The sequence below is a fragment of the Bubalus kerabau genome, chromosome X (genome assembly GCF_029407905.1).
Source record: "Bubalus kerabau isolate K-KA32 ecotype Philippines breed swamp buffalo chromosome X, PCC_UOA_SB_1v2, whole genome shotgun sequence".
In the NCBI taxonomy this organism is placed as follows: Eukaryota; Metazoa; Chordata; class Mammalia; order Artiodactyla; family Bovidae; genus Bubalus; species Bubalus kerabau.
In genome coordinates this window covers 100,969,396-100,983,225 of record NC_073647.1, presented here as the reverse complement: position 1 = coordinate 100,983,225, position 13,830 = coordinate 100,969,396, and the positions used below count along the sequence as shown (strand labels likewise).

Here is a 13,830-nt window from a genome sequence, read left to right as displayed (position 1 = left end):
GAAGGAAAGGATGGGGGAAAAAAAAACGAGAGGAAAGGAAAGCAAAGGAAGGAAGAGGAAAGGAAGAAAGAAAGGGAGAAATTGGAGACCTTTCATCATGCCTGTTTTAGTCCTTTCAGAGTCCCCTTGGCCAAGAGGAATTCTTTTTCACTGCTGGACCATCTAGAAAAAGATACAGATAGATATAGATATGGATGTGGATATGGATATAGATATAGATATAGATATAGACATAGTATAGATGTGTTCAGCCAGACTCCTCAGGAGCTAGAGTTAAAGGAACTTCTTGAGAAGAGTTGGAAGAGGCTTGTTCTTTGGCTTTTTGTTTTCCTTAATCCTGGCTTGAATCATCTGCTGTTTTGATTAGATGTGATAAGACTGACTTAATGAGGAGTCACTAGCCCTTGAGGGGAAAAACGTGTAAGGAAGACAGCCCTACTTGGAATCTATAGGAAAAGATGTCCCATCCCTACTACCTGAAGCTGACTCAAAATGTCCCGAGAGGTAGGACAATGTCATTCAGTTATCAGATGTTTTAGTTATCTTCACAGATGTGTTAATACATCAAAAAGCCACAGTACAGGTTTCTGGGATTCCACTGGATTCCACTTGCAGCAGTTTTCAGCAGTGACAGTGCATGTTCTCCCCCTAGTGCCAGAATGATTCCAGTTGATGATGGGAGACAGCCTTTTGTCTGGGAGTTTCTGTATTTATCAAGCAAGTATGCCAATACTTTTAATGGTATCAGTGAGTGGCTCAGGTGAATTCATAGATGATGGCATGGAATACTCAGGCATTACATCCAGGAACTGTGTAATTGTGTGGTCTACAGGGTACCCCTCAGGTGATAGCTGCAGCATAAAATCCATCCCGAGCAGTGAAGAGCCCTTCAAAACTGGTGTTTTTTTCTATCAGCCTCTTCACACAATTTCTTTTCATCATCAGTGGCAATGGATGTTTTTCAGAAGGGTCTACCTGCCCCTAACCTAAGCTGTTCTTCTGGTTTAGAGGATAGCTTACGGTGAATGGTGGCAGATTCGTGATCTCCAAAGAAGATTTAGCTTCGGGACCAGGGACCAGGCTTGATCACTCAAGAGCTTTTGTGTAGCAGAGTTTTATTAAAGTATGAAAAGGGACAGAGAAAGCTTCTGATATAGACATCAGAAGGGGGACAGAGAATGCCCCCTCACTAGTCTTAGCAAGGGAGCTTTATACTTTTTAAACTGGTTATTACAGTAAATCAAAAGAATGTCTCAAGGTTGTAAAGGTCTTCCTAGATCAACTCCCATAATTTACATTTTAAGATGACAGGATTAGAACTAACAGTAGAAAGATCTTACCAGACCCACTCCCATAATGTACATTGTAAGATAACAGGATTAGTCAGAAGGTCCTCAGGAAGGAGAAACATATCCTCAAGCAGGATACATTGTTGTTATGTAATCCTTAGTACAGAGTTTAAGCTGAGTTGTTTTGTTGTACAATCATCAGCTCTAGGCTAAGGAAAAAAAAATGTTTTATGAATAAAACAAACAAACACGTTTGTCCTTTTCTCCTCCTTGAGAACTCCAGACCCCTACCTCCTCTTTGAGAACACCAGATGCTCTCTCCTCTTTGGGGATCCCGGACTTTTATCAACCTACCTAGAAATTGACTCTCTCATTCCCCGCTTTTCTTTTAGGAGAATGATGTTGCCAAGGGAAAGGGGCATCGTTTTTTGTTCCATAACTACTTCCTGCTGTTGAGGGGCATCATCCCTAAATTGTTGAGGCAACATATTCTCCTAGCCCTCATTTTGAGGGTCTCTGATCTAGGGGCCCCAAGTAATAGTTGAAGGAGGCTGTGGCACTCCTAGGAGCCTGGACAGCCATTTGTAAATTAAAAGCTTTCAGACGGTTAGAAACAAATCCAGTTACACAGTTGCAGATGCAGGGAGCAAACAGTAAAAACAGAACAATTAGAATTACTACAATTAAGATAGTTTTCTACCATGGGGAGCTAGTTAACCTTTCCCAAAGTGAGGTGTCTGAAGCTTTGAGAGAATCCATAGCCTGAATCATCTTGTTCATGTGTTTAGTATGTGAGTAGCATTAGTACTCATATCTGGTATATGTGTGCAACTTTGGGTATGAATACTGGCACAAGTTCCTCCTTGTGCGGCTGTTAGAATATCTAAGGCCAATCTGTTTTGTAAAACCGCCTTTCTAATTTGTATTTGTTTAGCATTAAGGGCTGAACTAGCTTTTTGAGAATCTTGTAAAGCCTGTTGAGTTAAGTTAGTCAGAGCATCAACTCGTAGCATAACATCTGTGTCCCCAGAGAGGGGATGGATATTGCAGCCAGATAATCATACCAGTGAAATACAGACCTTGCCCAGCGAGTTTTAAGCTGTGGCAGATCAGCAGGATTCTCTGGAAGCTCTGAAAATATGAAGCCACGAGTAAAAGCTAGACCTAGGGTGCACCTCCCTATCCAGCCAGGGGGAAGCCATGGCCATAGATAAGAGCCACATATCCAATAGGTCCTGTTTGGAGCAAACCAGCGTGACAGAGCGATCCAGTCCCAGTGAGTTCCTGGCGAGGCAAAAGGAGGGCCTGAACTGGAATTGGAAAACACAGGAATGATTACATTGCATATTTCTTGAGGCAAAACCCCCAATTGTTTCCGATCATTTTAATTAAGTTGTCAGCTAACTTCTGGGGATGGCTCTATTTGTTCCCAGCGTTTGGGAGCATTAGGTAGTAGGCGTCCCTTTTCAGGAGTTAGCCATATGACCTCATCCCATATTTGATAAACATTAGGTAGGAAACCATGAGATCTAGACCCATTTACTTTCTTAATGTTCAGCAAAATAGACATTAAATCAAGATGCTGTACGATCAAAGTTGAAAGTCACATTATAGCCATAGTTAAGGTACAGAGTGTTACACCAGTCCATTTTAGGATTGCTAGATGTCATCAGATTAAAGAGAGGCATCACATGTGATTGTTGTTGGTGAAGATATTTTCACAGAGTTGAAGAAAGTCTTTTCCTTGAAATGGAAAAACCCACCATGGGAACCCTTCAACTGATGAAGAGGGGAGCACTCCGCAGACCCAGCAATTAGACCGATTGTGGAATGCAGCATAAGAATGAGCCCAGGACAGAAAGGCGTTGTCTTGAGGGTCAAATGGCAGACTCGGGACGTTTGGAGTCAGCAGAAGCAGGCCCATGTCGATTGTCAGGCCCATCTGAAAAGTAAGAGGTAAAAGCTTAGAGGATAAAGACGTCAAATGACATTGTTTAGTTTTGGTCAGGGTGCCACTTCTTAACTTGAGTGTGGTGCACCCAGGAATCAATTGCTGGCACCATGACAGCTGTGGGAGAAGAAAGAATAACCTGGCAAGGGCCTTCCCAGAGGGGCTCGAGAGATTGATCTCCAGATCCCAATGTCTTTTTCAAGACCTCGGTGCCTGGTTCAGAGGCTTGTTTGACTCCGGCTGGGTCAGGAGTCACCTCCCAGAGTTTCCGTAATGTCTGTTGAAAGGCTGAAAGCTGCGTCACATAGTTAATTCTAAGGCTGATTCTAATTCTAAAGGTCTATAACAATGTCTGTGCATAAGAAGGGTCTTCCGTAGATACATTCAAAGGGGGACGGTCCTTCCTTTTTAGGGGCAGTCTGAGCCCTCATTAAAGCTATGGGTAGAACTTTAAGCCAATTGTCCTGTGTCTCTTGAGTTAATTTACGTAGATGTCTCTTAATAATGTCATTAGCCTTTTCAACTTTTTCTGAAGATTAGGGTCTCCAGGAACAGTGTAAGTGATACTCGATTCCTAGAGCTTTCGACACCCCTTGAGTTACAGCAGCTTTAAAGGTGGAGCGTTGTTGCTCTGAACTTTAGAGTTTAAGATCCCACTTACATCATGACAAGTCAGTACAGTAAGATTTCGCCCATTCCTTAACCTCGGGCTTTAATGGATACTGCATTTGATGTGGAAATAGGTGAGGGTCTTTGAACTTGATAAGGACAAGAACAGTATTTTGTGCTCGATCCACAGTTCCTCCATCAGCCCACACTTTAGGATTTACATTTTGTTCAATCAATGGGAGAGAAAGAGCAGACTCCATATTCATGACTACAGAGGCCTGGACCTTCCTCAGTCTGTCCCTCCCGAGAAGGGGTGAGGGGGACTCTGGCATGATCAGAAACTCGTGGGAAAACAGCACAGAGTCCCGGTTGCAGCTTAAAGGATGACTGAATATTTCAGTCATAGCCTTTGGCTCATCCTGACAGTCCCATTACAGTAGTGGATCAGGAGGAAAGCAGACCAGGGGCTTCAGTGAGCACAGAGAAAGGTGTCCCAGTGTCCAAAAGAAAGTCGACTGATTGGCCCCCCACAGTTATTAATACCCGGTGTTCCTCGGGTGTCATTAGGACAGGAGCTTGTGTGGGGATCCCTGGGCACCTTCAGTCCTGATTGTCCTGAGAGTCTGACCCCTGGGACCTGTGCCTCTGGGGGCAGTCTCTCCTCCAGGGTGGTCCTTTACAGACCAGACAGGGAGCCAGGGGCGGCTTAGACACCTGAGAGCAACTTCGCTTGAGATGCCCCTCCTTTCCACAGTAATAGCAAGCCCATCCCTTTTCACCTGGCTTCCTCTGGACATTTTTCTCTTCAGGCTGATTCATAGCAGTTTTCATAGCCATCACTAGAGCCTGAGCCTTTTCTTTGGTTCTCTTCTGTTGTCCTTCCCCCTTCTCATATTGTCTACTGCAATATACCATCTGAGCCAGCTGTAACACTGTTTTAAAGACTGATTTGGCCCAAACGCCTGTGTTTGTGACTTACAGCAGATATCTGGAGCCGACTGGGTGACTGAGTGAGAAATCTATCTTTTAAGATCATTTCTCCTCTGCACATTTGGGATCAATGTCAGTAAACTTGTGGAGAGCCTCCCGTAGCCTGTCTAGGAATTTACCAGGAGTTTCCTTCTCTACCTGTTCTATGTCAGCCAACTTAGCATAATTTAGAGGCTTCGTTCGAGCTCTCTTAAGCCCTTCAATAATGCAATTGTCAAAGAGGGTCTACTCCTGTCTCCCTTCCTCTTTGTGATAATCCCAGTCTGGCTCTGCTATGGGAACTGCTTGGCTCCCTGTAGGGAGGAGGGCTAGTTCGTGTTCCCTCTTTTGCCTTGTCTCACGTTCAAGCCATTCATCTCCAAAAATAGTAACTTCCCCCAAAACTCAAGCTCTCGAGTCACGAGTCAGCGTCTGTCCCAAGACATACATTACATCTCTCCAAGTAAGCTCATAAAGTAAAGTGAGTCCTGTAAAGGCTTCTATGTACTTTTCTGGATCCTCTAGTCTCCCAGATCTCTCTTTATCCGTTGTACCTCTGGGTAAGAAAAGGGCTTATGGATTTTTATGGATTGGTTATTTTTCCCAGTGGGGGCCTCCTGCAGAGGCAGTAAGTTGTGTGGCTGTTCCTCAGCCCCTCTAGCTACGCCTCACATACGTTCCGAGGGATAGATTAGAGAAACCTGCTTTTTCTCATCCTCATCCTCTTTCTCGTATTTTACCTTAGTTTTGGTTATCTGCACCTTCTCTACTTTGACTGTCTGAGTTCCCATTGAAACCAGAGTAGTCTGAGGCTGCATTGGAACTGGGGTTGTTTGAACTTCTATCGAGACTGAGGCAACCCTTCCTGGAGGGGTGCCTTGACCCTCAGCTTGCTCAGTTGTGAGCCCCGGATACAGAAGCAGAGGCAGAGTAAGAGGATAGGAGGGAGCTGAAGGCTTTACACCCAAATCTGTACCCTTAGGACTTAAGTCTGGTATATCTCACAGAGAGAAAAAGGGGAACACATATGGCACTTCTACCCATTTCCCTTGTTTTCTACAGAACCGGTCTAGTTGTAAAACAATATCGTAGTTAAGAGACCCTTCAACTGGCCACCCTTGTCTGCCACCCTCCAATGGATATTGTGGCCATGCAGATTTGCAAAGGAAAGTCAGGTGTGTCTTCTTTGTGCTCTGGGGGTCAAACTTACCCCAGGTTTTCAGGACACAATCCAAGGGTATGGGTCTGGAACTTTGAGAGTGGAGGAGGAAATGGCAACCTACTCCAGTATTCTTCCCTGGAGAATCCCAAGGACAGAGGAGGCTGGTGGGCTGCCATCTGTGGGGTCACACAGAGTCGGACACGACTGAAGCGACTTATCAGCAGCAGCAGCATCGGTAAGAGAGAAAAAAGCGGCAACCAGCGCCTTTGCTTCTTTCCATCGGAGGTGTCCCTCCCTGCTCTAGATGGGGGTGGAGACAGACTTTCCACCGAAGCTTTTCCTTCCCTAGACGGACTTAGTCTGTCACTTGCTGACTCAGGCGCCTTCCCTTCAGCCCGCTCATTCTACCATCGAGGCAAGGGGGAGATGCACCAGGGGTAGACCTGATGGCATCCCAAATTGATTTCTAGTTCCATACCACCACGACCTTTGTTTGATTTGTGCTTTTCCTCTGATGCCACCTGGGGTGTAACAGAGTAGTTTCCTGGAATGTTTCCCAAGCTGGCACTGCTAGGGGAAGCATCTGTCTTACGAGTGCCTGTGCACATTCCTGAGTACAGTCCTGACCACAGTAGAAGCGGTGAGTTATAAAGGGACAAACAACAATCAATACGTCCCTTCTTTGTGTCACCACACCAGTGTATGTGACAGCAAAAGAGGTGGTAGAGGGTCGGCCCGTGAGGAAAAAGTGACTTTTGTCCTCAAGCTATTAGGGCCAATCCTTCCAGCTCATTTTCACAGATTCCACAAAAGGAATATCTAAGGAGTTGAGACAGAAGGCACTGGAGAGCTTTCTCCGGTCTGCTAAGAGCTAGCACTACCAAAGGAAGAAGCCCATTGTACTTCCAGTCTGGAATTCCTGACCTATGTTCTTAGAAACCTCATGCTCTCTAGCAGCACTTCCATCCATGTAGTTCAGAGGCACAGGTATGGCAAGGACTCGCTTTTAGGACTCTGGCCCCCTATGGAAGCAGTCAAGAGAGAGACACCGCTGAAGCTAGAGCTTCACCTAGTTCCCAAAGGTGCTGCTGGAGCTAGAGTTCCACCCCGTTCCTGAACGTGCTCCTAGCAAGTGTGGGTTCCCCATGACTACCAAGCTTGGGGTCTAAGTAAAAGTACACAGTAATGGCATGGATCACAAGTCCCTTGAAAGTCTAAGATCTGACGGATTAGGTTAGTAGTTCTAACTCCCCATGCAATTACGAAATGGTGGAAGAGACCAGGAAAAGGTGACCAAGAAAGGAAAGTTCAGCCCACGTGCTTTGCCCTTTTCTGGCCACTCCCCTCGCAGGGACGTTGGGTGTCTCTTGGCATTGGCAGGTCGGTATAAACTCCCAACAAGGCTCCCTTTTGGGGGGCTGCCTCAGGCATTACGAGGCACCATGAAACTGCAGAGCAGGGCTCAGTGCTCATTTCATACTCATTTCGGTACGTCTCTTTCCTTCTACATTCACACAGACAGGCACGCCATAGAGTTAGTAAAGTAAAGCAGAAAGCGTGTATACTGAGAAAGCAGAGACTAGAGCTCTGAGTGTGTTTACCTTGTCCTGAAGATCCTGGATGAAGCCCCAAGATGTTAGCTTACAGTGAACGGTATCAGATTCATGATCTCCAAAGAAGAAGATTTAGCTTTGGGACCAGGGACCAAGCTTGATCACTCAAGAGCTTTTGTGTAGCAGAGTTTTATCAAAGTATGAAAAGGGACAGAGAAAGCTTCTGACATAGACATCAGAAGGGGGACAGAGAATGCCCCCTCACTAGTCTTAGCAAGGGAGCTCTATACTTTTTTAATTGGTTATTGCAGTAAATCAAACGAATGACTCAAGGTTGTAAAGGTCTTCCTAGACCAACTCCCATAATTTACATTTTAAGATGACAGGATTAGAACTAACAGTAAAAAGATCTTACCAGTCCTACTCCCATAATATACATTGTAAGATAACAATAAGATAGTCAGAAGGTCCTCAAGAAGGAGAAACATGTCCTCAAGTGGGATACATTGTTGTTATGTAATCCTTAGTACAGAGTTTTAGCTGAGTTGTTTTGTTGTATTATCGTCAGCTCTGGGCTGAAAGGAAATAATGTTTTATGTGACTAAGACAAAGGAGTGTCAGCTCAGTTCAGTTCAGTTCAGTCGCTCAGTCGTGTCCGACTCTTTGAGACCCCATGAATCACAGCACGCCAGGTCTCCCTGTCCACCACCAACACCCGGAGTTCACTCAGACTCATGTCCATCGAGTCAGTGATGCCATCCAGCCATCTCATCCTCTGTCGTCCCCTTCTCCTCCTGCCTCCAATCCCTCCCAGCAGCAGAGTCTTTTCCAATGAGTCAACTCTTCGCATGAGGTGGCCAAAGTACTGGAGTTTCAGCTTTAGCATCATTCCTTCCAAAGTAATCCCAGGGCTGATCTCCTTCACAATGGACTGGTTGGATCTCCTTGCAGTCCAAGCGACTCTCAAGAGTCTTCTCCAACACCACAGTTCAAAAGCATCAATTCTTCGGTGCTCAGCCTTCTTTACAGTCCAACTCTCACATCCATACATGACCACAGGAAAAACAATAGCCTGGACTAGACAGAAATCTGTTGGCAAAGGAATGTCTCTGCTTTTGAATATGCTATCTAGGTTGGTCGTAACTTTCCTTCCAAGGAGCAAGCATCTTTTAATTTCATGGCTGCAGTCACCATCTGCAGTGATTTTGGAGCCCAAAAAGATAAAGTCTGACACTGTTTCCAATGTTTACCCATCTATTTCCCATGAAGTGATGGGACCGGATGCCATGATCTTCGTTTTCTGAATGTTGAGCTTTAAGCCAACTTTTTCACTCTCCACTTTCACTTTCATCAAGAGGCTTTTTAGTTCCTCTTCCCTATCTGTCATAAGGGTGGTGTCATCTGCATATCTGAGGTTACTGATATTTCTCCCGGCAGTCTTGATTCCAGCTTGTGTTTCTTCCAGTCCAGCGTTTCTCATGATGTACTCTGCATAGAAGTTAAATAAGCAGGGTGACAATGAACAGCCTTGACGTACTTCTTTTCCTATTTGGAACCAGGCTGTTGTTCCATGTCCAGTTCTAACTGTTGCTTCCTGACCTGCATACAAATTTCTCAAGAGGCAGATCAGGTGGTCTGGTCTTCCCATCTCTCAGAATTTTCCACAGTTTATTGTGATCCACACAGCCAAAGGCTTTGGCATAGTCAATAAAGCAGAAATAGATGTTTTTCTGGAACTCTCTTGCTTTTTCCATGATCCAGCGGATGTTCACCACTTGATCTCTGGTTCCTCTGCCTTTTCTAAAACCAGCTTGAACATCAGGAAGTTCATGGTTCACATATTGCTGAAGCCTGGCTTGGAGAATTTTGAGGATTACTTTACTAGCGTATGAGATGAGTGCAATTGTGTGGTAGTCTGAGCATTCTTTCGAATTTCCTTTCTTTGGGATTGGAATGAAAACTGAACTTTTCCAGTCCTGTGGCTACTGCTGCATTTTCCAAATTTGGTGGCATATTGAGTGCAGCACTTTGACAGCATCATCGTTCAGGATTTGGAATAGCTCCACTGGAATTCCATCAGCTCCACTAGCTTTGTTCTTAGTGATGCTTTCTAAGGCCCACTTGACTTCACATTCCAGGATGTCTGGCTCTAGGTCAGTGATCACACCCTCGTGATTATCTGGGTCATGAAGATCTTTTTTGTACAGTTCTTCTGTGTATACTTGCCACCTCTTCTTAATATCTTCTGCTTCTGTTAGGTCCATACCATTTCTGTCCTTTATCGAGCCCGTCTTTGCATGAGATGTTCTCCTGGTATCTCCAATTTTCTTGAAGAGATCTCTAGTCTTTCCCATTCTGTTGTTTTCCTCTATTTCTTTGCATTGATCGCTGAGGAAGGCTTTCTTATCTCTTTTTGCTATTCCTTGGAACTCTGCATTCAGATGCTTATATCTTTCCTTTTCTCCTTTGCTTTTCACTTCTCTTCTTTTCACAGCTATTTGTAAGGCCTCCCCAGACAGCCATTTTGCTTTTCTGCATTTCTTTTCCATGGGGATGGTGTTGATCCCTGTCTCCTGTACAATGTCAGGAACCTCATTCCATAGTTCATCAGGCACTCTGTCTATCAGATCTAGGCCCTTTAATCTGTTTCTCACTTCCACTGTATAATCATAAGGGATTTGATTTAGGTCATACCTGAATGGTCTAGTGGTTTTCCCTACTTTCTTCAATTTCAGTCTGAATTTGGCAATAAGGAGTTCATGACCTGAGCCACAGTCAGCTCCTGGTCTTGTGTTTGCTGACTGTGTAGAGCTTCTCCATCTTTGGCTGCAAAGAATATAATCAGTGTGATTTCGGTGTGGACCATCTGGTGATGTCCATGTGTAGAGTCTTCTCTTGTGTTGTTGGAAGAGGGTGTTTGTTATGACCAGTGCATTTTCTTGGCAAAACTCTATTAGTCTTTGCCCTGCTTCATTCCGTATTCCAAGGCCAAATTTGCCTGTTACTCCAGGTGTTTCTTGACTTCCTACTTTTGCATTCCAGTCCCCTATAATAAAAAAGACATCTTTTTTGGATGTTAGTTCTAAAAGGTCTTGTAGGTCTTCACAGAACTGTTCAACTTCAGCTTCTTCAGCCTTACTGGTTGGGCCATAGACTTGGATTACTGTGATATTGAATGGTTTGCCTTGGAAACGAACAGAGATCATTCTGTCATTTTTGAGATTGCATCCAAGTACTGCATTTCGGACTCTTTTATTGACCATGATGGCTGCTCCATTTCTTCTGAGGGATTCCTGCCCGCAGTAGTAGATATAATGGTCATCTGAGTTAAATTCACCCATTCCAGTCCATTTGAGTTCGCTGATTCCTAGAATGTCGACATTCACTCTCACCAATCTCTTGTTTGACCACATCCAATTTGCCTTGATTCATGGACCTGACATTCCAGGTTCCTATGCAGTATTGCTCTTTACAGCATCAGACCTTGCTTCTATCACCAGTCACATCCACAGCTGGGTATTGTTTTTGCTTTGGCTCCTTCCCTTCATTCTTTCTGGAGTTATTTCTCCACTGATCTCCAGTAGCATATTGGGCACCTACTGACCTGTGGAGTTCCTCTTTCAGTATCCTCTCATTTTGCCTTTTCATACTGCTCTTGGGGTTGTCAAGACAAGAATACTGAAATGGTTTGCCTTTCCCTTCTCCAGTGGACCACATTCTGTCAGATCTCTCCACCATGACCCACCCGTCTTGGGTTGTCCCATGGGCATGGCTTAGTTTCATTGAGTTAGACAAGGCTGTGGTCCTAGTGTGATTAGATTGACTAGTTTTCTGTGAGTACAGTTTCAGTGTGCCTGCCCTCTGATGCCCTCTTGCAACACCTACTGTCTTATTGGGCTTCTCTTACCATGGGCGTGGGTTATCACTTCACGGCTGTTCCAGCAAAGCGCAGCCGCCTTTCCTTACCTTGCACGAGGGTTATCTCCTCACAGTCGCCCTTCCTGACCTTCAACATGGGATAGCTCCTCTAGGCCCTCCTGCGCCCGGGCAGCCACAGCTCCTTGGATGTGGGGTTGGTCCTCCCAGCCGCCGCCCCTGGCCTCGGACTTGGGATTGCTTCTCCTGGCCACCGCCCCTGGCCTCGGGCGTGGGGGCGTCAGGTAGCTTCTCCCGGCCACCGCCCCGACCTCAGATGCGGGGTAGCTCCTCTGGGCCAATCCTGTGCCCTCTCGGCATATCCCACTCAATCAAGGGTAGACTCCATTACTGGAGTCACCCTGACCCTTATAGTCAAATTTGCTCATGGCATTCCGTTTGTTCATGATAGTCAGCCTGCTTTGTGAAACTGGTTGAAAGTGAAAGTCACTCAGTCGTGTTGGACTGTTTGCGACCCCATGGACTACAGAGTCCATGGAATTCTCCAGGCCAGAATACTGGACTGGGTAGCCTTTCCCTTCTCCAGGGGATCTTCCCAACCCAGGGATCGAACCCAGGTCTCCTCCACCGCAGGTGGATTCTTTACCAGCTGAGCCACACAAGGGAAGTTCTGCTAAATACATCACTTACCTTGAGGAACACAAAATCGGCTTTCTCTAGTTGTAATACATGATGCTTATTCTCCTGATAGAGGCCGTGCCACAATGAGGTACTATTTGTTATGTAACATCTTATAGAACACCCATATGGCATATGCTAACTTATCTTGTGTGTTCAGGATAATTGCTAGAGACTTTGTGATCTGTTAAACTAAACATCCCAGCAGATCTTGTTTTCCAGAAACGGGTGGGGGAGGGGGGAGGGGTTAGAGAGAGAGGGATTATCCAGTAACAGTCAAGCCAATTTCTTTTAAAAACTCACCAGGAAGGGCTTCTCTGGCGGCTCAGATGGTCAAGAATCTGCCTGCAATGCAGGAGACCCGGGTTCAGTCCCTGGGTCGGGAAGATCCCCTGGAGAAGGGAATGGCAACCCACTCCAGTATTCTTGCCTGAAGAATACCATGGACAGAGGAGCCTCGTGGGCTATAGTCCATGGGGTTGCAAAGAGTCAGACATGACTGAGCAACTCTCTCTCTCTCTCTCTCTCTCTCTCACACACACACACACACACGAAGAATAACGGACTCCGTATTCATATAGGCTTTGTGAATTGATATTCTCACATTAGGGAAAATAATAACTAGCAAGGGTGGTCCAAAACTTGTCTTTGATTCTAACAAAAGTCATGTGGTGCTCAAAGGTGAACCCAGCTGGATTCATTGCCTGGTTTTTATAATCCAAGCCCTTGACTTCAAGTCCTGTTTCAAGGACTAATAATCATTGTGTTTCATTTGATTACTTGTTTTGCAGTTGGCCAATGCATCCTGTCTGGAGTCTTAAATGCACAGCCCGTGTCACACCAGAGTATTCAATGATGCATTCTACTACAAAAGGAGCAGGAGAGACCAATCCATGTCCTACTACAGACTACATTCTCTAAACAAATTCCTGATCATCAAAATCAGAGCAGTGTTGATAATCTAGATAACATGGATTAATGGCTTGTGGCCAAAAGGGGGTACGAAAAAATATCTCTTGACATCCAGGCTAGGACATGTTATTCTCCCATTAGACACTGAAAAACATCTCAGGGAATGCCAACTTCAGGTGAGATCATGAGACCTTGTCACTCTGAGATCATGATAAAGTGAGACAAAACAAAGGCCACTTCGTGATTTTTTTTCCTAAGTACACACAAAAGCAAAATCACTGTAGAAATCACCGTATATCCCTCTCCTAGCTAGTATGAGTGACTGCTAGTTTGGGGGTTTTGTTGTCCCCTTTGCTTTGTTTCTTTGTTTGTTTTCAGCAATTGTAGCTTTAACCTCACTCTAATCTATTCTCTCTATACAAAAGGTTTATTAAGATACTGTCATAGGAATACCCTGTTTTCCTGACAGTATCCAATCCAGATCAAAGCTCTGCTTCTTTAAAACCTCACCCAAATCACCTAAAACAAGCCCACCTCTTTATTTCTTTATTTTTTTTTTTTTGAGGTGGTCCCATTATTTAGTCTTTATTGAATTTGTTAACATATTGCTTCTGTTTTTTTTTTTTTTTCTTTAATGTTTTGGTTTTTGCCTCAAGACATATGGGACCTTAGTTTCCCCAACCAGGGAGCGAACCCACACCACCTACTTTGGAAGGCAAAGTCTCATCCACCGGACCAGCAGGGAAGTCCCAAGCCCAAATCTTTTAACATCCCTTTTCTATCACCCACGTACTTGTGTGGCCCACAGTTCCTTCACTGTGTATGTTCTCC

The 13,830-nt window shown here is 45.0% G+C and overlaps 1 pseudogene; it reads right to left on the bottom strand.

Moving 5' to 3' along the window:
- Positions 1-1,098: 1,098 nt before the first annotated feature.
- On the bottom strand, positions 1,099-12,267 carry LOC129639439 (endogenous retrovirus group PABLB member 1 Env polyprotein-like; annotated as a pseudogene).
- Between the last annotated feature and the right edge of the window lie 1,563 nt (positions 12,268-13,830).